Genomic DNA, 27,601 nt, shown 5'->3' on the forward strand with positions numbered 1-27,601 from the left:
CCCAAAGCTTTATTTAATCTCTCTATTGCCGCTTAATACCAGGAACTAACTAAGGATAACGTTCTCGCCCTAAATAAGCGTCTTTCTTAGCAAATAAATCATCTTAATAGGGGACTACTCTATATATCTATTAATCTCTCTACTGCTAAGATCTTTGTATTTGTTAATGGATCGTTTGTAAATAATAAAGATTTTAGCTCCTAGTTAGGATATAAGATTATTATCGCAAACGAATCTACTAGAGAAAATGACTTTACGATCTATGGCAATCTTATCTATTAAAGCTTAACTAAGAGTAAGTATGTTACTTAAAGCGTTCTAGCGTTAGAGATATATGGAATAGTTAGCGGAGTTAACATAGCAATTGCAATTGGAACTACCCTAAAGATAATTATAGATTAACTTAAACTTCCCGTTATTCCTATAATCATATATACCGACTTATACTCCCTCTATAAGTGTTTAGTCAAGCTTAGTACTATAAAGGAGAAGCGCCTTATAATTGATATTATAGCACTTTAGCAATCCTACAAACGGCGAGAACTCTTTAAGATTTAATGGATTAACAGCTAAGATAACCTAGTAGATATAATAATAAAGGTAAACCCAAACAAGGCTCTAGAGACATTTATTAATATAAACACTCTACGTATACGAGTTAAAGGTTAGGTTAAAAGGGAGTAGGAGCAAGACGTATATATTATAATGGTAATAGTTAACAGGCATGTACTATGCGCTATCACGGTTCTAGTAGAACTTAGTAGAACTCTATGGCTTAGCAGAATTTAGTAGAATTTTATAGCGTGGCAGAATATAGCAGATTACGGCAGGTTGCGGCAGATTGCGGCAAAGTGCGGTATCATGACTAGGCCTAATTGGTGGCGTGCGTAAGGTATTACAGGGTAGTCCCATAACGCTACGCAAGTCAAGCGGTATCTATATATATGTAGATGGTAACCACAAAAGAAGAGTTACTAGTGTCGGGAATGAGGCAAGCGGTCGTCACGTGTCGCCGCGGCACTAGCGTAGCGAGGAGCCCTAAGCTCCTCGCCCTTCCTTATTCTTAAGAAGAATACAATACAGAATAACAATTATTATACTATCTACGAACCGTAGCTACGTGATATTACCTTGTGTAACCAACACCCTTAATAACTACTACACTACGTACCTTAATAATATCCTTATTTTCTTAAAAATACGCGCCAAGTATATAAAATATATAAATAAAGTTATCCAGAGACTTAGCAATGCTAGACTTTAGATTAATATTAATAAGTTTAAGTTTTATACTACTAAAATAAAGTACCTTAACTTAATTATTTTAACTAACGGCATAACTATAAACCCTAAAAAGGTATAGGCCTTATAGGAATAGAAGGACCCGACCTTAGTTAAGGAACTATAGCAATTTCTTAGCTTCGCGAACTTCTCCTAATAATTTATCTAAGGCTATTCTAAGGTAGTTAAGCCGATAACTAGGCTACTAAAGAAGAGTACTAGCTAGTTATAGGGCCCTAATTAAGCATAGGCATTCTAGGCCCTAAAAATAGCGTTTACCATAGTACCGGTCTTAGCGTACTATAATTATATAAAGAAAACCGTAATAGAGATAGGCGCCTCGAACTAGGCTTTAAAAGGAGTACTTTACTAAGCTAGCGAAGATAGCAAACTTAAACTAGTTATATTCTTCTCTACTAGGCACTTAGCCCCTAAATATAACTATAAAATATATAATAAGGAGCTCCTAGTAATTATTAAAATACTAAAAAAATGGCGCCCTAAACTATAAGGAACTAAGCAGCTGTTTAAAATTATTACAGACTATAAGAACCTTTAGACCTTTATAATAATAAAACAACTAAGCTAATACTAAGTCCGCTAGGCTATGTTCCTCTCCTAATTTAACTTTATTATTACCTATAGGCCTAGTACTAAAGCCATAATCCTAGATGCTCTCAGCCGCCTCCTAGGCGTAGTACCTACTAATACTAGTAATAAACGTCTATAATACCAAGACCGTGTTATCTTATTACCAAAAAAAGTCAACCCTATTATCCTAAAAGAGCTGCTAAGCGAATCCTAAAACTAGAATATTAAAGACTTTATTATAGTAATAGACCTAAAGCCTAAGAAAAAAACCCTTAAGGAGCTTATTAAGAATGCCTATAAGAAAAATAAACTTGCTAGGGATATATTAGCTACGCTACGTAAATAGAAAGGCCGTAAAGCACGCTGCTAGCCTAAATAGATTAGGAAGTTGCTCCGCTATAATAAATCCAAATATTTAATTATTAACGGTATAATCTACTATAGAAACCGAGTATTTGTCCCTAATTTACCTAAAATTTAACTAGAAGTTATATACCGCACGTATAGTTTAGGTCCTATAGGCCACCTAAGCTATATTAAAACGCTAGACCTCCTTAATTAAACCTATTAGTAGCTAGGTATTTTATAGTTTACGGCTACCTTTATAAAGGACTGCGCTTTTTACTTCTATATAAAGACCCCACGCTTAGTACCGCCTAGTTTCCTAAAATTACTAAAACTACTAGTTCGCCCGTAAATTAATATCTCTATTAACTATATTATTAACCTACCTAAGTACCTTCGCAACGGTAAAATATATAGATATATCTTTATTGTTATTAACTATCTAATAAAGATAAGACACTTTATTCCTGTCACTAGCCTAGATACTAAAAAGCTCGTTAAAGTATTTATTTATACTATCTATAAGTTATACAGCGCTCTAAGTACTATTATTTCTAATAGAGGCTCTTTATTCGTTTCTAACTTCTAGCGTTATTTAAACTACCGCCTAAAAGTAAGCCTAAGCCCTAGTTCCGTATAGCACCCTAAAATAGATAGCTAAACCAAGATTATAAATATAGCAATAAATAAGTACCTACGCGCCTTTATAAGCTTTACCTAAGATAACTAGGTAGATTAGCTCCCCCTTACTAAGTTTACTATAAATAACTAGGTTAATAAGACTACAGAAATCTTACTATTCTTTACTAACTACAGCTATAACCCACGTCTGGGCGTTAAACCAGCGGGCCCCTAGCTATTAGCCCTATCCGTATATATAAAGAAGGAGTACCTATAAGCTAATACTATTATAAACCGCTTTAAGCGTATTCTAACTTAACTTAAGGCCCTAGCTTGTATCTCCTAGCAACGCTATAAAGATAACGCCAATATAAAACGGGATAAAGGTATAATATTTTAAAAATATAATATAGTTATAGTTAGCCTTAAAAATATAAAGACTAACTAGCCTAAGAGGAAGTGGGATAATAACTAGGATAGACCCTAGCCCGTCTTAGCCACCTATAAAGGGGTAGTTATAGTAGACCTTCCAGACTATATTTGTATTAATAAGTCTTTCTATACTTTAAAAGTCCGCCTTTAGCTCCCTAAAGAGATCCCTAGCTAAGTACGCATTAATAAGGAGGAACGTTATAATATTATAGGTAGGATAGCTAAAAGGGATAATAACGGCAATATTACAGACAAGTGGGAATTTAAAAAGATCCTTAATATATATAATAAACAAATAGACAAGTACGGCTTAACATACTATATTAAGTGGAAGTATTATAATAAAGAAACCTAAGAACCTAAGAAATCCCTAAAAGGGTACGAGCGCGTACTACTTAAGTTCTATAAACAACACCTAGAGAAGCCTAGACCCCTAGACTAGGCATAAGATAAGGAAAAGCTACGCTAATGTTATAGCCGACCATGTTAATTTATGGCGGTTAAGGTTAATTTGCGATAGTTAAGATATTATAGAACTTTAACCGCCGGTCAAAGTTGTCTAATTAGCTAGATTCCTGCTAAGAGCGCCACGCAGATCGAATTGGGTGGCGGTATAGAGTTCTACCAACCTTATTCACTAAACTAACTAATTAGGATTTTCCATCCCGGGGATAGAAAATCGCTATTAGCTTAGTTAAGGGCGGTAAGTGAAGCTAATATCTTCGCGATGAAAAATAGGTAGTCCCTACATACTACCTACTTTTAGAGTTACTTATTTGGTTTAAAGTTACTTATTTAGTTTAGGGACCAAACCTTTTAGAGGAGGGAAGTACTATTACGGCACTAACCTATCGTATACTATTCTATACTATCTCGCACTATTTTTTACTATTAGCTAGCCCACTACTAGCGCCTTAGTGGCTGGCCCTACTATTTATATACAATACCCCTTTCTACCTTCTTCCCCTCTTTATACTATAACGTAGTTATTTAGTCTACTTTATTGCAGCACCATAACAGTAAGGTTGCGGCTATTTACTAGAAAGGTATTAGTGTAACGGAGCCTTATAGCAAGAACTACGGTGGACTCGTTAATGGGCTAGGTATATAGGTATTACCGGAAGTCAACAATGTAATAATAACTAGTGGAGTGGTTGCCTAACAGATTAACTCCAATTATATTCTGAGAATTACTACAAGGAAGGAACTATCTAGGTAGGGACTAAGGGTCCTTAAATACACAACCGTACTCCTATAAAATCCTTTTTATACGTAATATACGTGTTATATATAAGGTACGTAAGTTCCTCTCGTTCCTTGCGTTTAATATATAGCACGTTATATAACCTTAGCTACTATTCCTCGTTATATAGTTCTACGGGTTCTATCTTAGACTATACTTATATTAACCAACTAGCCTCTTCCGACTCTTCTCTAAGTAGTTATAATATTGTACTTAAGGCGTCCGTAACACCATCTCCCTCCTCTCTATCTTCGTCCTTAAAGATATCTAGCATCTTTAAGTCGTTTACTAAAGGTATAATGTCCGTCTAATTAATTTAGTTAATATTGTTACTTATAATACCTAAAGCACCTTCTTCTTCTTTATACGCTCAACGTCGTGCCCATACTATTGCTGTAATATTATCGCTTAGTAAAATAATGCTATCTCCATATTCTCGTTGTTTAAAAGAGGGGTTAGTTTATATTGTATTGGCGAATCCTTCATCTTAACAACCCTCTTCTTATTTAAAGTGCACTAAAGTAAACGTTTAATCGTCTTACAATATTTGTTCTACCTCTAACGCTAAGTATACGCGTCCTATAACTCTTAATAGTCTCTAAGTTCCCTAAGTAATTTATCGTAGGGTCTTATATTCAATTTACCGCTGCAAAGCTTAATAGTAACCTAGCGTAGGCCCTTGTAAAGCTTAAGTATTCTTAGGATGCGGAATAAAAGGCCCTAAATGCTTATATCGCTGCCTCTGCCCATTTACTTCGTCTTAAGAAAGTTTATAAGAAGGTTTATTCTAAGGAGTAGAAACTTATAAAACAAGGTTTATAGGAACTTAGTAATAAAAGAACAGATTCTCTTCTAATAGAGAAGGAAACAACTCTAAGTAGTTCAGCAGTTGCTCTTCCTAAGTCCCCCTTAGGTAACTCGTTTTTTAGCGATTCCTCTTTATTAATATTACCTAACCTTTTCTCTTCCGATACTCCTATACCTTTTCTATAGCGTTCTTTAGGTTCTCTAGTAGCTCCTAGGTAGTCTCGTCATAGCCTATCTACTTTACTTTATACTATATTTCATCGTCTATATCCTTATAATTAACGATCTTTAAAACTTACTATTTATCTTCCTCTTATCCTCTATACGTGTCTGCTTTATAGACCGGTGGCTTAATATTCCTATATACTAGCTTTAGCATTGCGATATACTATATAGGGTAGATCTTTATCCTAGCTAGTAGGTTTAACTTAAATATAACCGGTAAAATTCTCTATATAATTTTAAAAGGTCCTAGTCTAACATAATCCAACTTCTTACTTAGTTATTAACTCTTAAAATTTTTATATAGTAGCTATACTTTATCTCCCTCCTTAAGATCTAGTCCCTTAGATCTCTTAGTATCGTAGTACTTTTTTATCCTTTATTATACCACCTTAGCTATTTCTATAAGGTCTATATAAAGATTTATTAAACTCTTTATTCTTTACTTAGCTATACTACTTATCTTCTTTACTTAACATAGCAATAATAAGGTCCTTAGCTTATATCCGTAATTCGCCTTAAATAGTAATATACCTATTCCTTCTTATGGTGTTGCATTATATGCAAACTATATAACTAGTAATAGCGATACCTAATTATTCTGTGTATAATTAATATAATGCCTTAGATACTATTCTAGTGTTTAATTTAATCTTTCTATTTAACCGTCTGTCTGTAGATAATATGCAGTAAAAGTTACTGCTTAAACTCCTTACTCTACTAAGAATACTTCCTAGAATGCTGCTATAAATCTTAGATCTCTGTCCAATATAATCTTACTTAGTACTCTATATCTTGCGAATACTTCTTTAATATAGATTCTAGCGACATCTTCTGCTAATATTTCTTCTAAATATACTATAAAGTATCCCCATTTTGTAAGCTTATCTATTATTACTAAAATTACGTTATAATCTTATCTAGTAATAGGGTCTTTTAATTTTAGTAACTTAATAATAAAGTCCTATAATATGACCTCCTATAGTCTCTCTATATAGCTTATACCTTATTAGTTTATTCCTTTAGCAATCTAAATATTCTTTTATAACTTACCTAGCTAGTCCCCAGATTCTATTAATAATATACTCCTCTTAAAGTCTTAACACTAAGCCTATAGCTCCGTTATGTCCTTAAGTTAGTCCTTTATAAAATGACTTAATAAACTCCTTTGTAATAGATCTTAGTACGTATATCGCTTCTTAATTTTTGTACTACTCTAAGTCTAGATCCTCTGTTTATATATCTAGGATCTTTTATATCTAATTACTCTTTAATAATTTATGGATCTTTTCTTCTTATGTTGCTGTAATCTTTAGATAATTATACCTAATTAATCTATCTATATCCCTTCGCAATAAAGCCCCTAATGGCTTTCCATTATTTTATAGTTTAGCCTTTCTGCTTAGAGCGTCTACTCGTGTATTCTCTATACCCTTAGTATACTAAATCTTAAAATAGTATTCTGTAAGCATCTCCACCTATCTAACCTATCTGCGATTAAGTTCTTTCATTATTAGGAACCCTATTAGGTTCTTATAATCTATCTTAACTATAAATAGTTTTTTTATGCCTTATAAGAATAATCTCTATTCCTTTAGTGCTGTAACTATACCTAACAACTCCTTATTATAGATGTTATAGTTTAGTTCTAGTAGTATTATCTTTTAACTATAGTATGCCACTAGGTGCTATCTATCTTTATATTTCTATAGAAAGCACGCTCCTAATATATAGTCTAATACATCTGTTTCGACTACTGTCTCTAACTATAGTTAATAGATTTTAAGAACTAGCTCCTAGGTAAACAACTATTTAATTCTCCTAAATAGTTCCTTTTATTCCTCTCCCTATACCTATAGTTCTTCCTTCTTTATTAATCTCGTAAGTAGCTTAATATCCTTTAACTATTAAGCTATAAACCTATTATAGTAGTTACAGAACCCTAAAAATAACCTTAACTATATTACATTTTCTAGTTCTTACCAATTCACTATAGCCTTAATCTTCTTTAGATCTATACTAAGTTAGCCTAGTTTAATAATAAATCTAACAAAATCTATCTTCTTAGTAAAGAACTCGCATTTTTTAATTACTACTAGCATCTGTTCTTCTTATAGTCTCTTTAAGACCTATTTAATATATATTTTATATTCTTCCTCGCTTATTAAGTAGATAATAATATTATTAAGATATACTATAACAAATTTATCTAAGTATTCTCTTAACACATTATTAATACGCTTTTAAAACGTTGCTAATACATTTATAAGCCCGAATTGCATAACTAGTGGTTTATATAGTCCTTCCTTTAACCTAAAGGCTGCCTTCTATTTATTGCCTTCCTTAATTCTAATCTAATGGTACGCCTATCTTAAATCTATCTTTATAAAGATTTACGCATTACCAATCCTATTTTGGATTTCGCTAATTAAGGGTAAAGAATATCTATCCTTCCTAGTAATGCTGTTTAACTATCTATAGTCAATATATAGCCTAAGTTTTCCATTCTTCTTTAGTACAAACAATACTGGATATCCTGCTAATAACTGCGATAGTCTAATATATCCTTTTTAAAGATTTTCCTGGACAAACTTCTTAAGTGCCTGTAACTCTTTTTCTATTAACTTATAAGTTAGGTAGAACCTTAAACTCATTCTTAGTTCTAACTCTATTTTATAGTCCCATGCTATATAATCTAATAGCTTTTCACTTTCTAATGACCATAACTTTTTACTATATTTGTAGTATCTTTTTAGTATATAACTTAATCCTTAATTAGTTTCCTTATATATTGCTTTAACTTAGTACTATACCAACTTAGTTTATTATCGCATCTTATATTATTATATATTTCTAATATCGACCTAACCTATAACCTAATTAATCTTTAGATTATATGCCTATAACTAAGGCATTCCTAATACTACCTTATTATTCCCTAATAGTAATATATTAAAAGATATCTTAATTTATCTCCATTTAATATTTATCTAAACTAGTCCTATTTTAAAATTAATAATGCCTCCTCTATAGGCTATTAAATCTCCTAAAATTATTACTAATAGATAAGGGTGCTCTTTTTACCTATATAGTAGCCCTATCCTTTTAACTGCTGCTAGTAAGATATAGTTTTATATTACTCCACTATCTACTAACGCTTTAAACTGTTAATCTTGCCAATTAACTCTTAGGTTTAGGTGTCGTCCTTAAATTCCTTTAAGGGTTTAAGGCTTTACTACTAGCTCCCTCTAGTCCTATAGGCCTCTACTTTTCCTAATTATTAGCTACTTAATCCTATTACACTTAGCTTATTCTTTAGCTAATGCCTAGTTCGCTTTTTGTCTTTAATATACTATAGATAGGTATCCTCTAGATATTTCCACTATTATTATCCATCTAAGCATTCTTCTATAAGGAATCTTCCTGGCTAAAGTATTAAACTTTCTTTCTCTTAGACTTCTGCCGGATGCCAGCTGTGTATATACTTAGCATTCCTATACTATTATTTATCTATTATCTAGTACATCCTTATAGAGTATTTCCAGTTCTTTTCCTTTAGATTCTTATATATCTTATATATATTATCTACGCATGCAATCTATAATAGCGTATAGTGTGCTAGGTGCTTTAGGTTAACTCTTAACTTATCTTTATTCTTAAGTTTAAACCTCTATTACACTAATCTAAACATTATAACTTTATTTGCAGGTACTAAGACACGCCTCTTACTTCTCTAGTCCTCTAATTATTCCTTTAGATCCTTTAATATTATAATTAAGGCTCCCTTAATATAATTTATTACTTTTTCCGTAATTAGGTAGTCTTAGATAACTTTTTCGTCTAACTACATATAGAAATCTTCCCACTCATCATTATGTCGTTGCCTATACCACTTTTAGTATAGCTGCTAGAGTATATACGGTCTATCCGTAAGGAAGTATCTTCTTATTACTGCGTTATAACAGCCTTTTATATATTGTTCTTTAAACCTAGTAGGAATCCCTAGATCCTCTTTATTTTCTAATTTAGTAAGCCACTTAGCTCTTAATATGCCTATTCTTAGCCTATTGGTAATTCTTTATACGGATGCTCTATCCTTTATACGACCTAGTATACTAGATCTTATGTCTAGTTTCTTTTCTTACTATGCGATAATTCTTGCTCTAAACTCCTCTATAGTTTCTTTCTTTTTGCGTCTTATAAGTAGATCCTTAAAGTCTTCTTACTTCTTAATCTTGGTATTAAACTCTTAATCTTTAGTCTAAATATCTTATTTAACTAATAAGTCCTCTAGGTCTATATATTTATCTCCTAATCTAACTACTATTTATACTATAAATTCCCTAATCTATAGCGAAGCCGCTTACTTCTTACTTATAGGTGTCTTTATTCGTACTCCAAATTCTTAACCCCTTAGATTCTTTAATCCTAAGCTTACTTCTTTCTTAAGCTACGCTCCAGCCTTAGTCCAACTAGGCTTTACTAGTGTCCTTATCTTATCTTAAGAGTCCTAGATCTTACTTATCTTATTTTAAAAATCTTATACTATTAGGAACACTTATCCCGAGCTTATTTATATATTCTTAAACTAAGCTACTACCCTACTCTATTAGTTTGCGTCCGTTATAGGTCCTTAAGCATGCCTTATCTTATCTTAAGAATCTTAGTCGTCTCTTATCTCGTCTTAAGAATCTTAAGCCTTTGGCCTTTTACCTTTATCGAGTGGTAAGCTAGCACTAGCAGTCGTCTGCTTGCTTAATCGTCTCTAAATATTACTCCTTCCGTCTTATAAAGCAATAGATACCGTATCTAACGGTGTTATAATGCCCGTTACTAAACCTTGCTCTATAGCGGTCTCAGTCTCTACTTCTATTACATTATTAAGGTTTAGATACCCCCAGTTAGTTCCTTTACTATCCTTATCGCTGTTAATTAATAAGTACTCTAACTTTATTATTATTGTTGCTAATTGTTATCCGTATATTACTATAATATTTTAATCTAGCTTATAGAGTCGATCTTATTCTTTATCTAACTCTTTAGTTCCTTTAAATCCCCTTAACTCTAGCTCTTATAGCTAATAGCTTGCACTATACTTAGCGTCTTTATAAATTCGGTATATATTGTTATAACAAAACGCAAAACTTCTAATTAAATATTCTTTTGTTCCTTATAGTACACTATTATCCCTCTATATATATGTGTTATATACTATTAGTCTAGTTCCCTTTACTGCGTAATAACTCTAACCACTTCTATAGTCTCTAGCGAAATAACCCTATTTTTTATAATTTATACAAGCTCCGTCTTTAAACCATTACTTTTGCTATAGAGTCCGCTTAAACGTCTTTCGCTGTTAAGATCCTTAGTTTAGCCTATACTTCTTAGTCCTATAATTACTTAATTCTTAACTTCTAGGTTTCTATAGTTACTTTCCCTATCTTTTATAGGTTTTTCTAGTACCACTTAGGTCTATTAGGTCTACGCTATACCATAGTTTCTAATTTAGCTTTAGTTATTGCGTACTCTATATCTTATATAACTATAGAACTCTATTCTAGCCTCTCTTAGCCTATTCCCTTTAGAAGATTCTATTATTAATCTTAATTACTTAATCAATTAATTCCCTTAGGGTATCCGCATCTTTTATTAGAATAATCGCGTCCTAGACTTTAGCCTTAAGTCCCTATTTATACTATGCCATAAGCGCCTTATTGTTCTATTTAACCTATATAGCAAGTGTTTAAAACTATGTCGTGTACTTAATTACTAAAGTTCGCTGTATTAGGTCCTAAAGCTTTTTCTTTACTATAGTTATTACTTTTAGGTCCCTAAATATCTATATTAATTATTCCGCGAATCCTACCTAGCTAAAAAATATAAATCATACCTCTTAATTAGTAGTAGTTATTCCGTTAGTCTATATTTCCGTTAAGTAGGGTTTAAACCATTTAAGTGCCCGTCCCGTTAGGAATAATCCTACGTAGGCTATTTAATCTATTATTATAGCTAACTTGGCCCCTTCTTATATGACTTTAAAATACATTTACGTTAGGAATCCTTTAAGCTTTAATCTTTCTCCTAAGAATTGTTTAATTAATAGTAACTTAACCTTTATTGCTCCAATTCCATTAAGTCTTTCTTTAAATATTTAGTTGTTCTCGTTTAACCTATTAATGATTTCCTATAACTGCCCAACCGTAACTAGTTATAAGTTAGTATCTTATATACTTATATCTCCACTTAACCTTAAAGTGGTTACTGCCGTTAACGGCGTTATAGTGGCTGCTTTTAGTAGTATGTTGTTTAACTTTTTAAAACCGTAACTATGGTAGTAATTATATAACGGAGCCTTATAGCAAGAACTACGGTAGACTCGTTAATAGGCTAGGTATATAGGTATTGCCGGAAGTTAACAACGTAATAATAACTAGTAGAGTAGTTGCCTAACAGATTAACTCTAATTATATTCTAAGAATTACTATAAGGAAGGAACTATCTAGGTAGGGACTAAGGGTCCTTAAATATATAACCGTACTCCTATAAAATCCTTCTTATACGTAATATATATGTTATACGTAAGGTACGTAAGTTTCTCTCGTTCCTCGCGTTTAATACATAGCACGTTATATAACCTTGGCTACTATTCCTCGTTATATGGTTCTATGGGTTCTATCCTAGACCGTGCTTATATTAACTAACTAGCCTCTTCCAACTCTTCTCCAAGTAGTCGTAACATTGTACTTAAGGCGTCCGTAACAATTAGACGGTAAAGTATAAGGATACCTTTACTTATTAAGCTGCTCCTTTTCCTTAATACCTTACTTTCCTATTATTAACCTTCGTCTAATTTTGGACGTATCTTTAATATATTATTAAGATTTTCTTTTTTTCCATTAATAATTTAATATACCTTTTTATTCTCCTAGCTAACTGCTTTTCTAAGTAAATTCTATAGCGTATTTTAGCCCTACCTTTATATATAGAACCCTAACCTCTACTAACCCGTAACTAGTGCTAGTTCTACCTAAATAATTTTGCTTATATATCTTTAAAAGACTAGAAGTCTAATAATAGGATTCTGGAGGCTTATAATAAGACATACTACGTTAGATCTAATACCTTTAGTTCTTATAATTAATATATACGTACTAAGAGCGGTAGTTATATTAAGGTGAGCTTTTCTATCCTTAATAGATTTCCATTGCTAACTTTAATAGCTTAGGCCTAAGTAGCGACGTTCCTTTAATATCCTTAACTACTATATTACCCGGGTTCTCTCCTATTTAAGCGCTAATACTAAACGTCTAGGTTGTATTTAAGACTATACTATAGCTATCTATATCGCCTATAATTTTTAGTAAGCTAGCTAGTAACGCTTAATATAAGAGTAAGGTTAGTATACTAAGAATAGGGTATAAGATAGGGGTAATAAGAAGAAGGTTGCCGTCTACTATAGAAAGGAGTTTATATATATACGTTAAGTTTCAAAAGAGCATAATATAATACGGTATTAGGTAGGTTACCCTTTGGGTACCTAGCGAATAGGTAACTAACAGTTACTATAGTAAGGTCTCGGTGGTTTTAGACTATACTAGCTAGCTAATATCTCTATTTATTCTAGGCTTAAGTATGTCTGTTACGGTACGTGCCGACTGTCAAGGTACGATGTACGAGGTGACTGTATATAATTGACAAACGATGTCGTGTGAGGAGCTATGTAGGAGGTGAGGCGGTATATATACGTGTCGCTCAGGGGTCAGGTCTATGCTCGTGTCATAACAACACTAAGTCATAACAACGTGTCAGGTCAGTGCCGTGACAATATCTTTATTAACTATAAGCTTACGCCGTAAGAGCTTTATTAATATTAGTTTAGACCTAATATTGGTGTTAAGTGTTCGCGAATCTCTGCTCTAGCTACACCTTATTATCCTACCCCTATTTTTATACCTACTCGCACCCCTACTAAGGGGTCTAGATCCCATTCTTATTAGCTATTACTTAATAGCCTAATAGATACTAATCCTGCTCCTAAGGGTAAGGTATAGCAGCTTTTTAGATTAGGCTTTTAGGATTTAGACTTTTAGGATTCGTTCTTATATATAGTAGCAATTAAGGACCTTAATTAAGTGCTTAAAAAGACCCCGTAAGGCTTTTAGAAAGGGCTTAGAAGCCCTAAAAATAATATTTCTAGTATAGATTAATAAATAGGAATATAATTCTAGTAAAATGCCCTATTAACTCTATGCTATATACGTAAAAAGGCTAAGGACCTGTTTTGCCTTAGGCCGTAGCCCTAATCCTTATAGTTTCCGGAGCCTATCTATTCTATATCTAATTTAACCTATTTACTCTTTTTACGAGCTTTCTTTATAGGTTGCGATAACACTATAGTATTAGAGCGCTTTCTGTAATTTGTAGATTATAGGCCTTAGTCCTAATATTCTTTTAGAATATCTTTATAATAATTAAGGCAATCCTCTAGTTCCTATATAGAGTCCTTAATAGGCTAGCCTAGCTATTTAACTTTATATTAAAGCTTGTTCTTAATAGACTTATAGCGTAGTATAGCTTTAACCTTATACCGCTCGCCTACTACCTTAAGGTATTTAATTAGGCCTAGACGGAAGTTCTTTTCTAGTAGTAGTCTATACTATAGCTCTAGTAGGTTTATATAAAATACTAGATATATATAGGCTATAGATAGGGGTAGCTAAAGATAATAGGCTAGCTTACTAATTTGTTCCTTAACTTAAAAGGGACCTAGGTATCTTATATTAAGCTTCTTTAATAGTTAACAGGTCTTAATATTTATTAAATATAATAAAACCTTATCGCCTACTTTAAAATGCTTATCCTAGTGCTTATAGTTATATTAAAGTCTCTACTACTCTTAGGCATCTTATAGGCTCTACTTCGCATACTTCTATTACTCCTCCCATTTTTAGAGGTATCCTTATACTCTTTAGTAGATATCCTTAAACTTCCCAGTAGGATTCTATAGCTAATTATGCGGCCTTAGCTAGTAATTATTAGGTATACTATTAAACCTAAATAGTTAAACGCTATAGGCAATCTGGATTGGTGTATACTTATATAATACGTATTACTTTAAATTATAAGCGTACTCTACGTATAGAAGTAGCTTATACTAGTTATCTTGCTAGTAATTTAAATATATTTATAGGTAAGACTCTAGTTCCTAGTTCTAGCGTTTTATTTACCTGTCTGTTTATAGATAGAAAGCTATACTATAATAGTAGTCTATCTTTAAATAAAAGTATAAATCCGACTAGTACTGGCTTATAAAAACGCTGCCCCTATTAGTAATAATAGAGTGCGGCTAATCTACTTTAAGAAAGTATTTCTCCTTAATTAGGCTGGCGAGCGTTTATATATTAATCGTCTTATTAACGGGAAGGTATTAGACGTACTTTAAAAACCTATTAATAAGTATAAGGACCGAATTATATATTCGTCCTTAGCTATCTTTAAATAGTAGGAGATCCGTAATAAAGTCTATAGCGTAATATTGCTATAGCTTACTAGCGGGGGGAACTAATTTAAGTAGACCCTATAGCTTGTACCTACGGATCTTATATACTTAATACTTCTTATAATAGCTAATATACTCCTTTACTTCCTAATTAAGCTTTAGCTAATAGTATTTACGCTAAAGTAATTCCACTATTTTTACCTAACTATAGTGGCCGCCTAGAGGATTATTGTAATTCTTTATAAGAATCTTCTGTTGTAAATTTACTTCTTATAGTACCTAAACCTTACTACCTTTACATAGGCCTATTGGGTCTAGTTCCTAATAGTAGCGCCTAGCAGCTTCCTTTCTGTTACGTTTCCGGTCTACTTCCGCATTAAAGATAGTATAAAAAGTATCTCTCCGTTGCACTTTATGGATAAGATTTATTAACCTTTTAGATAGTTTCTAGGTAAAAGCTATTTTATTTTATACTACTTTAAGTATAAGACTAGATAGTACTATAGATCTTGCAACTCTTTAATGCGTATATATTAGGAAGGCCGCTATAAGGTTAAAGTCCTTTAGTTATTATAGGGCTCTAAGTTCCAATTACTCTATAGCTTTACTATTAGTTTAAGGGGATAGTTTAGTAATTAGAGATAATATATTACTAGGTTCCGAGAATATATTAGGGATATTCTATCTAGGTATATTTAGACCCTTATTAGTAACGGACCGGGTACTAGCTAGAATGCTAGTAGAAACTAATAGGGCTTATACTACCTAAGACTTAGTATATAGAGCTATAGGTACTTAAGCATTCTATACCTAGAGCTTATTCTATAGTATAGGGAGTAAGATATCTATTATTTGTTTTCCTTCTCCTATTTTAAAGCCTTTAGTATAGTCTAGCCGTTATAACGGTCTATTAGTAGGGTTATTTTCCCCTAGCTTATATTTAATCTTAAAATTAAATTACATAAGCTCCTCTACCTATTTAGCTTATTAAGGTATAAGCTTCTTTATAGTTATAAAGTAGTATAAATTATAGTAATCTAAGAGTATATAAGTAGTATAGCTTATATGCTGTCACGGTACTGACCTAACGCATACTGTTTTATACTGTCTTGTACTATTTCCTACTATTAGCTAGCCCACCACTAGTGGCTTGGCGGCCGGCCCTACTATTTATATATAATACCCCCTTTCCACCTTCTTTCCCTCTTTATACTATAACGTAGTTATTTAGTCTACTTTATTATAGCACTATAACAGTTTATAGTATCTTTAATTTGCGCCCTCTTGCGATCACTAATTCCTTATACCCTAGCCAATTAACCTCCGCCCTAGAGCAATCGCGACCTACGCGCGCCTCTACTAAAACTAATACATCCCCAGCATAGTCCTAAAACGATCCTTAATTTTTACCTAGCGCCTAAATAGGCGACACTAATAACGCCGAAATAGCCGAAACCTAGAACCCCTATAATGTTTTTATAGACCTCTTTATAGAAATATACCCTAATATCGCGTAGATAATCCGCCGCTCCCTACTATACCCTAAGACCTTTAAGCCTAATAAAGCTTACCTTACCCTTATTAACTATACTAACGAGTTCCTTAATAATATTAAAGTAGGACTATAGTGTATATATAATACAAATACCGCTAATAAGAAAGCTAATAAAAACCTTAGTGCCCTTATTGCCTCCTAAATAGGAACTATTAACTCCTAGGTAGAGACTATCGCCGTTTTAAAATAATTAACCCCTATAATAACGGTAGTAACCTAGCAGAAAAAACGGAGATCTAAAGACCCGCTAATATTTAGCGGAAAAGGCACCCCACTAGAATAATAAGCTAATTTTAAGACCTAGCATATTAAGATTAAGGGAGTCTTTAACTAGGACTAGGACTACTTTAATATAGTTTAGTCCTAAATCCTTTATATCTCGGATATACTAAAGAATAAAGCCTATAAGTTTATTAAGTAGGGCTTAAAGCTTATATACGAGAACCTAAACAATATATTTACGTGAAAATAGCCTATTAAGAAAGATATACTTAAAGACCTTACTACCTACTATAAGGTCCTTAATATAACCTAAGTTATAAAGAATAAGCTTAACTATTTCCCCTAGGGCGAGCGTAATTACTAGTCCTAGAAGGGAGAGCTTAATAAGCTAATAGTCCGCGCTAAGAAGATAGGCGAACCTTTACCGCACATGCAACCTTACCAAAAGGTAGCGCCACACTCCAAAACTTACGCAAACCCATCTTACCATCAAAAACAATCGATTTTCCAACTTTTAAGACCTAATTCCTACTACCTAGCGAGCTAGAGGTGGATTTATTTGTCGTTTTACCCCCTTTTCCTAACAGAAAATTTTCTTTAGGGGTGGCCCTAGCTTATAAGCGAGGCACGGACAGGAANACNAAAACTANTACCACTACCACCAATACNAAAACTGNAAATAGGAGCTAGTTTTTCTACTACCTTTTAGCCTAATCTCCCCAGAAATCTTCTAGTAGGATTAGTAAGGGAAAAGGGTATAAGGATAGTAAAAACTAGGGAACCCTCCTATAAGATGCCGAAGCCTAGTAGGCATAAAAAAAAACAACCTCCTATAGAAATAAGTGACAATAAGTCTACATTTACTTTTTCTGCCCCTTCTCCTTCTCCTGGCCTATTTGGGACAGGAGAAAAAAGAGGACATCCTTAGTCTTCTACTGAAAAAGAAAACCAAAAACCTGCAAAAAAGACAACTAAACTAATGACTTTTACAGCTGGTATACCTAGTATATCTTTCTCTCCCCTTTCTCCAGAATAACACCTATAAAAGGCTCTAGATAGCCTAACCCAGGCCTATAAAGGGCTAGAAGAAGAAGAAGAAGATAAAAAGGAACAAGTTAAACAGCTAGAGGACTATACACGTAGTGTCCTAGTAGGAGAAAACCCCTTTATAAAAGGAAAAGAAAAGACAAAAGATGTCCTAAAAGGACTAGTCGAAGAAGTAAGAGCTCTCCGTAAGGAGGTAGCCCCTACTAAAGAAACCTACGCAGAGAGGCTAAAGAAGGACCTCCCTACTTCGTCCTCTTTACCCTCTTCGTCACTACCATTTCCTACTCCTTCTACTTCTACTAGAAGTAAGAAAAAGCAGCTATAAGAAAGAAAGCTAGTCCTAATTACAGACTAAAAGGACTAACCTTTAGATACCTTCTCTATACGAAATAAAGTCAATCAACTATTTGCATCAAAACTGCAAGTAGAAAAACCTGTTTTAGCATCTATAACTAGAACTAAAAGAAAACAAAATATTCTCCTTACGACTACGGAAGAGTATAATGCGGATTTCCTAGTTAAATATAAAGAAATCTTGCATAACTGCTTTACCTTTTAAAGAGAACAAAAACTAGAACTATGGATTCAAATTATAGCCCATGGGGTTCCTACCCTACCTTTCCTAGGAGAAGGAGGCTCTAAGCTTCTAAAAGAAGAAATTAAGACCTTTAATCCTATAAGGATACAAGGACTACCTAAATGGATCTTATCTAGTATAAAAAGACACAATCTATAAACTAGATTTGGCTCTATAGTTTTTACTATAGAGAACGAAGAAAAAAGACAAGAAATCCTTAAGCAAAAAGAGATATTAATTGTAGGTACAGCTACTAAGGTAGTAAAATACCTCGAAGTCTTTCCTACTACGCAGTGTACGAGCTGCCAAAAATTTGGCCATATAGGAGATAGGTGCTCTACTAGGGCCTACAGATACTGTGCAGCTGCATATTTATCTAAAGACCATTCCTGTTTTACCTGTATAATAACAGGTAAGTCTTGCCAGCATACCACCCCTCTTTGCATTAATTGTAAAGAAAAACACTTTGCTAATAGTAAAGACTGCGAGACTCTTAAAGCTGCTAAACTAGTACGCGAAGAAGATTCTATAGAAGAATAAAACAGATAGGATTCTAGAAGGAGGTAACTCCTACTAGGCTCTTAAAAAGATATTAGAGAGCAAAAGGATAGAAATAAATTGCAAAAGGACAGGGACAGGGGTTAGGATTTCTTATAGTTTTTCTTACCATTTTCTCATTCCCTAGTAGTTGTAGTATCTTAGTATTTTACTAGGAAACTATAAACTCCTAATTTAGGGGTTTATAAACTACTAGGACATAGCTNCTAGTACATATTAAGCTGCCTAGAAAGGATTTATATATATAGAACCATAGCGCCATAGCCCAAGGCTGCATGCGCAGTATTGTACGTAGTATAATACAATAGACATAAATAATAAAAAAAAGAAGATAGACGAATAGAAGGTGGACCTACTCTAAAAGTTTATTTCTCTGAAGATAAAAGAGCTGGTACTTAGACTTGCCTATAAAATTAATAATAGCGACTATATAGGTTAAAGTAAGTAGATAGATATATTTGCTAAGAACCTTATAAACTATATATACTAAGCCAACCTTAAGAAGAATGCTAACTACTGCCTACCTGCCTAAGCCCCTACCCCTATATTAACCCTAACCCTAGTAATAACTAGAGAACCTATAAATCTTAATAGAATCTTAAATACGGAGCGTAAGCGCCGCGTTAATAATAAATTATACCTTACCTATAGCCTACCTGGCCACTAAAAGGACGCCTATAACCCTACTAAAATAGTAAACCTAGTCCTAATACTACCCTATTAAATAACGCGAACTAATAACCGCGGACGCGGTAACTATAAAGTCTATTATAAACGCGGCGACCACAGAGCCTATTATAGCCGCGGTAGACGACCCCCCCCCCTTTAACCCTATAGCTTAGTTACTCTAAACTATACCCTATATAGGAGCCTAACCCGTTAATAACGCCTAGTATTAGCGACTTCGCGCTAGCAAATACGAATATAGCTATATTATTAGCGAGGTATTATCTTTCTATACCCCAACTAAGACTAAAACCAACACCGCTAGCTAGATAGATACTAGACCACCCTACTAAGACAGCCCTATATCCTAGTTATTAAAAGGTAAACCCTTAGACTAAGTCGCGTTTAAGGGTTTAAACTATATAAGGAGGAAGATAAGAAGATTAGGTCCTTATTACTAGATTAATTAATCCTTTTTATTAGTAAGCTGCTACTTAATCTTAGATTAGTAAATAGTAATAAGAAATTAATCCTTATTTAAACCTAACTCTCCTTATTANATAACCTATACCCNTAAGTTTATATTAATANAGTAAGCCTAGTAGACTCNNGTAGTACTATAATAGNATTTACCNACGNAGAGTCTATTATAAGAAAGTATAACATTATAACTAAGAAGCTGCTAGTACTTAGGCTACTACGCCTTATAGATAGCATTCTATCTTTACTTATTACGGACTACTTTACCGCCTAAATAATAATTGGCCTTTATACTAAAGCTATACTCTTTTTTATTACTAAACTCTTACCCACTACCCTAATTATCCTAAGTATACCCTAGCTTTAGAAGTATAAGTCTCGTCCTAGCTTTAGGAAACTTAAGATCCGCTTTGACTTAGATTACTACTTTAGGCACTACCTCTTGTGGGGGATAACTAATAGTAGTAGGGACGCCCTATATGGATACTTAGTACTATTAAGCCTAGTGCCTAAAACTATATATAAAGCCCTAATAGTAGAAGACGTTCCTAATAAAGGGGAGCCTATATAGCTATAAAGAAATAAGATAGTAAAAGACTAGACTACCTTAGTACTTAAGACTAAAACAATAGGCCAGCCAGCCCTGCTAAGACTAAAAAACAAGGTCTGCTTTACACCGCCACTACTAAAAATCTAACCCTAACTTAGGCACTATTTAAACCCTAGCCGCCTAGCCTAATACCTAGAACTAAGCTATATACTATATACGCATACTATAGCTTGCGTTATAGTAAGGACTGGCTATAAAACTACTAAGACCTAGATAATAGAACCGCGCTACCGTAATGCCTAACCTTATACCTATCTCTTGCGTGTACTATATAAGGCTGCCGCCTTATTTCTGCCTCCCTAGGCTAACTAAGCTATACTAGCCTAGCTATAGCACTAAAGAACTAGATATACCCTAACCTAGATAATATTAAATGCACTTATGCTATTAATTTCACCTAGTTCTATAAATAAAAAGACGTAAAGGTAATAAGGATCTATATAGCGGAGCTAGTAGAACTAGTTAAATAAGATAAGCACTAATAGCTACTTGGAGAGCTGCCTATAGGCCTAATAGAAGTACTAAACCTATTAAAAAGGTCTTTCTACTGGCTAGTGGAAGGCAACTATATAATAAAGGAAGCCTATAAAGTGCTCTCCCCCTATTTCTATAACTTCCTTAAAATAAATCTAAAAACTAAACCTAAGCTTTTACGTTAGAAGATAGTTAATACTAATATTGAAAATTTCCTAAAAGGCAAAGTAGGATTAACCCGCGAAGATATTTTATAATGTTTACTAAAGGAATTTCGTAAATATATTAAGCACTTCCTCCTTAAGAATATAGATAAGCTACCCCTTTACTAACTATAGGACCATAAAATTAAGATTACCCCTAAAAACTAGGCCCTGTACTATAAAAATAAACCACTCTTACCTGCTAAACTTAGGTGTGTAAAGAAGTAGATTAATAAGATACTAGATAAGGGTTTTATTTACAAATTAACCTTACTAGCTGCCGTACTACTCCTCCTTACTACTAAGCCTAGTAGCGGTATATAAATCTGCTATAATTACTAAGGCCTAAATATAGTTACTATTAAGAATTAGTACCTACTGCTACTAATCTATAAGATACTTAACGCACTTTATAGTGCTAAGTACTTTACTAAACTTAATATAATTGCTGCGTTTAACTAGATCCGGATTATAAAGGGCTATAAATAGCTTATAGCATTTATTACCCGGTTTAGACTCTATAAGATGCTAGTTATACTATTTAGCCTCTATAACGCACCCGCTATATTTTAAAACTATATTAACTATATACTATATAATGCCCTTAATAACTACTGCACTGCCTACCTTAATAACGTCCTTGTCTTTTCTAAAACACGCGCTAAGTATACTAAGTATATAAATAAAGTCATCTAAAGACTTGGTAATGCTAGACTTTAGATTAATATTAATAAGTTTAAGTTCTACTTTACTAAAACAAAATACCTTAGCTTAATTATCTTAACTAATAGTATAACTATGGACCCTAAGAAGGTATAGGCCTTACAGAAATAGAAGGACCCGATATTAATTAAAGAACTATAATAATTTCTTAGCTTTGCGAACTTCTACTAACGATTTATCTAAGGCTACTCTGCTATTGCTATACCTATAATAAAACTCCTAAAAAAGGATATTAGATAGCTATAGGGACTAGAATAAGCTAAATCGTTTAAGGCCCTTAAGGGAGCCTTTACTTTAGCACTAGTATTAGCATACTATAACTATATAAAGAAAACAGTGGTAAAGATAGATGTATTAAATTAGGCTTCTAGCGGAGTCCTTTCCTAGTATAATAATAACGGAAAATTAAAACTAGTTGTATTCTTCTCTATAAAGCACTCTACGCTAGAGTATAACTATAAGATCTATAATAAAGAACTCTTAGCTATTATTAAGGCTTTAGAGGAATAGCGTCCTAAGCTATAAGTGACTAAGGAGCTGTTTAAAATTATTACCAACTATAAGAACCTATAGATGTTTATAACTACTAAGTAGCTAAATTAGCGCTAAGTCCAGTAGGCAGAGTTCCTCTTATAGTTTAACTTTGTAGTTATATATAGACCTAGTAGTAAAGCCACGCTCCCTAATGCCTTAAGCTAGCTACTAGGAATAAGGCCTAAGAATACTAATAATAAACGCCTCCGCTATTAAGCCTAAGTCGTTATACCACCCTAGAAAGTTAACCCTATAATTTTAAAAGAAATACTATACAAGTCCCGTAATTATAATAACGCGGAGTTTATAGCCGCTTTAGACCCTAAAATAGCTAAAAAGTTACTAAATAAGTTAATTTAGCTAGGATACTAGGAGAACAAACTTATAAGAGATATAATAGCGGCTCTATGTAATTGGAAAGCTCGCCGTTAGCTAAAGAAGATTAGGAAATTACTTTATTATAATAAGTTAGAATATAGTATTGTTAATAAATAGATCTACTTTTACTAACGTCTTTTTATCCCTAACGCCCTAGACCTCCGCCTAAAAGTTACCTATTACTCTTATAGCAGCGGCCCTACTAGTTACCCTAGCTAGGTTAAAACTTTTAACCTCTTAAACTAAATATACTAGTGGCTAGGAATCTCCTAGTTTACGGCTACCTTTGTTAAAAACTGTGCCCTATACTTTCGCACTAAGACCCCCTATTCTGCCCTATTTAGTTTCCTAAAACTACTAGAATTACCCGCCCGCCTATAAACTAATATCTTAATTAACTATATTATAACGCTGCCGGTATACTAACGCTATAGTAAGGTATATAAATATATCCTTATTATTATAGACCGCCTAACTAAAATATAATACCTTATTTTAGTAATAGGACTCTTAATAGAGGAGCTAGTTAGTGGCTTTGTTAATAACGTATATAAGCTCTATAGTGCACTAAGTATAATTATCTCTAATTACGGTATATAATTTGTTAGCGACTTCTAGTAACAACTAAGTAAATGCCTTAAAACAATCTTATAACTAAGCTTAGCCTAGCACCTAAAAACAGACGGCTAAACTAAAATTATTAACGCTGCCGTAAATAAATACCTTTATGCTTTTGTTAGCTTTATATAGGACGATTAGGTTAACTACCTGCCACTTACTAAATTTGCTATAAATAGCTAAGTTAATAAGAGTATAGGTACCTCCCCGTTTTTTACAAACTATGGCTTTAACCTTTACCTTAGAATTAAGTCTACTGGCCCCGCCTACTAATACTATTAGTATAAGTAAAGAAGGAGTTCTTCTACGTAAACTTTATGGCTAACTGCTTTAAGCGGATATTAATATAGCTTAAGGCCTTAGCCTGGATTTTATAGTAACGCTATAAAGATAATGCTAATACCTATAGGGATAAGAGCGCGTTATTCTATAAAGGCGATATGGTTATAGTTAGCTTAAAAAATATAAAGATAAATAGACTTAAGAAGAAATAGGACGATAAATAGGACGGCCTATACCCCGTACTCGCAGTATACTAAGGGGTAGTCGTAGTAGACCTCCCGGACTATATCTAAGTAAATAAATTCTTTTATACATCTAAGGTCCGCCTTTAGGCTGCTAAAGAGATCTCTAGTTAAGTAAATATTAATATTATAGAGCGCCGTAATATATAAGGACGAGTAGTAGAGAGAGATAATAATGGTAATATAGAAGATAAATGGGAGTTTAAGAAAATCTTTAATGTATATAATAAAGACCCCTAGGGCCTGACTTATAAGATTAAATGGGAATATTATAAGGACATAACCTAGCAGCTAGAGGAAGACCTAAAGGGTTATAAATAAGCTATATAGCGCTTTTATAAGTAATACCCTAAAAAGCTAGGACCCCCAGACTAGGTATAAGATAAGGAAAAGTCACGCTAAGGTCGCGGCCGACCACCGTATTAAAATTTATGGTGGTTAAGATGTTATAGAACTTTAAGCAGCGGTTAAAGTTATTTAATTAGCCAAATTCTTACCAAGAAACGCTACGCGGATTAATTTAGGTGGTAGTATGGAGTTCTACTAACCTTACTTACTAAACTAACTAATTAGGATTTTCTATGCCTGGTATAGAAAATCGCTATTAGCTTAGTTAAGGGCGGTAAACAAAACTAATATCTTTGCGGTAAAAAATAGGCAACCCTATATACTGCCTATTTTTAAGTTATCTATTTAGTTTAGGGACTAAACTATCTAGGGGAGAGAAGTACTGTTACGGCACTAACCTAACGTATACTGTTTTATACTATCTTGTACTATTTTCTACTATTAGCTAGCCTACCACTAGTGACTTAGCGGCTGGCCCTACTATTTATATATAATACCCCCTTTTTACCTTCTTCCCCTCTTTATACCACAACGTAGTTATTTAGTCTACTTTATTGCAGCACTGTGACACGTGCTTAAGGTAGTGTCGCCACTATTTAAAGCAGTTAACTATAGCTAGTAGTTCCTTATTATGGGTATAATACTTATCTTTAAGTCCCTAGAATTTTCTATTATAGAATACTACTAGTCTCTAGTAGAGCTGGGTAGCGTCTAGATGCCTATTAGGTTATAGTAGGATACTAATAAGGGCGAAATTTAATATATTAGTAATTATTATTAATAGCTAATCTAGGTAAAATGCCGCAATAATAGAGCTTCCATAAACTTTACGCGTAGTTTTTAAAAGGCCTCCTAAACCTTTCTAAGCCATAACTATAGTTTATACTATTTAGTTAATCCCTTTTTAGTTTTCTTCCTTACCGCCTTTAAGCTTTTTACTCTATAGGTTAGGTCTTAGGAAGCTTCTATAATATAGTTAAATAGGTATTAGGCGATATCTAAGTAGTTATAAATAAAGCGCCTATAGAAATTGGTAAAGCCTAGAAATACTTAAATATCCTAGTAGCTCTCTAGCTCTAGCCACTTCTAGATTATCTATACCTATAGGCGTTATAATATAACCTAGGAACTTAACCTACTTAGTATTAAAGATATACTTTAACGCCTTAGCGTAGAGGCCCTAATTATCTAAACGTTCTAGCACTTTGCGGATATATTACTCGTGTTAATTCTTATCTTCTAAGTAAATTAAGATATTATCTAAATAGATAACGTATATGCGGTTAACTAGTCCCCCTAAAGCTCTATAAATATATAATTAGAATATTATAGGCGTATTGGCTAGCCTAAAAGGCATTACTAGATACTTAAAGTGGCCATATTAGGTCTTAAAAGCGGTCTTTTACTTATCCCCTTCTTTAATATAGAGCCTATAATAGGCGTCTTATAGATTTAGCTTTATAAAGATTTTCGCCCTAAATAGTTAATCTAGCATTTTACTAACTAGTAGTAGTGGGTAATGGTTCTTAATTATAATCTTATTAAGACCGCGATAGTTTACGTATAGCCTTATAGTTCTATCTAGTTTTAGGATAAAGAGGATTGGCGCGCCTATTAGCGACTTACTAAGCCGGATTTACCCCTTTTCTAGTAACCTATTAAGGTATTCCTATAGGATCTTAAGCTCTTTATAAGAGAGGTTATAGATAGAAAGGTTTAGTGGTTATTTACCTTCTTTTAGATTAATTGTATAATCGTACTCTAAGTTCTATAGTAGGACTTTAGCTCTCCTGCCCGAAAATACCCTTAGTAAGTCCCTTAGGCCTACTAGAATATTTAATAAATTGGGGTTATGTTTATCCTCTATATTATTATTAGGTAGGTTTTAGAGCTCTATTAGAATACTTATAGGTAATATTATACGCTATAGTAGCTGCTTATACATAGTTGCCACTATATATTATACCGTTTTATATAGTAGCCAGTAAAGGCTAAGGAATTCTTTAACGTAGCGTTTAAGGTACCGTAGTATACTTTCCGTATATTACTTAAGCTAGAGTAACCTATAACGGTTAAAGTATCTTATAAGATCCTTAAGGTCGCCGCCTCCCTATAATATCTCCGCGACCTATCTAGTAGTTCCCTATAGGGTCTCTATTATAGAGGGGTTATTACCTATACTAGGCTTTATACCTATCTTACTATTAAATAGGGGTTAGATTTAATACTCCTTTAGTTATAAAGCGTATACTATTTTGCCTAAGGCTATATTCTCTAAGATATCCTTTAGGCTTATTAGTAATATACGCCCTTTTAAATCTTTATTATTCTACTATTTAAAAACTCCTATTTTAAAGCGTATCTTAAAATCTACTTCCGTAAGCTAAGGGTATTTAAGGATAAAGTTATAACCTATAAAGTTAGCTGCCTAGAAGGGTTACAGGCTAACTACCTTAGTATAGTTATATATATCAGCTACTAATACTATAAGCTTATAGGTATTATATAGTTTAATCTAATACTTATCTAAAAAGCTTATAATAGGTTTCCACCACCTTTACAATAGAATAAGTTTATACTCTTTTACCAAATTATGTTATATAAAATTAATTTTAGCGCCGCTATTATATAGTGCTTAAAACTAACGTATCTTACCTATAGGGAGTATTATTTCTAGCTTAATAGCGATATAGAGAGTCTCTCCTTCTATATCTTGCCCTAGTTATAGCCGGGAAAGGTCTATAACTAGGGCTTTTCTTTTTTTAGATTATTAGTACGGTTATTACCCTACTTATTTTTCTAATAGGATCTACCTCTAAAGTTTTCTTTTAACTTTTTAGAGTGTTTTTGTAAAGGTACTAGATGGGTATTAGGTTAGCCCTAGGAGTCTTTTCTATTATTTAAGATTCCTAACTTTAACCCTTTTAAAGTTCTTTTTAAGAACGGCTTCTTTAAAGGTTAGGCCTGCCCTATATTACTACTAAAATGCCTACACTTCTAGTAACCCCCTAGCTTCCTACTAAAAGAGGTCTAGTTCCTTACT

The sequence above is a fragment of the Cenococcum geophilum genome (genome assembly GCF_001692895.1).
Source record: "Cenococcum geophilum 1.58 unplaced genomic scaffold K441scaffold_1, whole genome shotgun sequence".
Taxonomy (NCBI): Eukaryota; Fungi; Ascomycota; class Dothideomycetes; order Gloniales; family Gloniaceae; genus Cenococcum; species Cenococcum geophilum.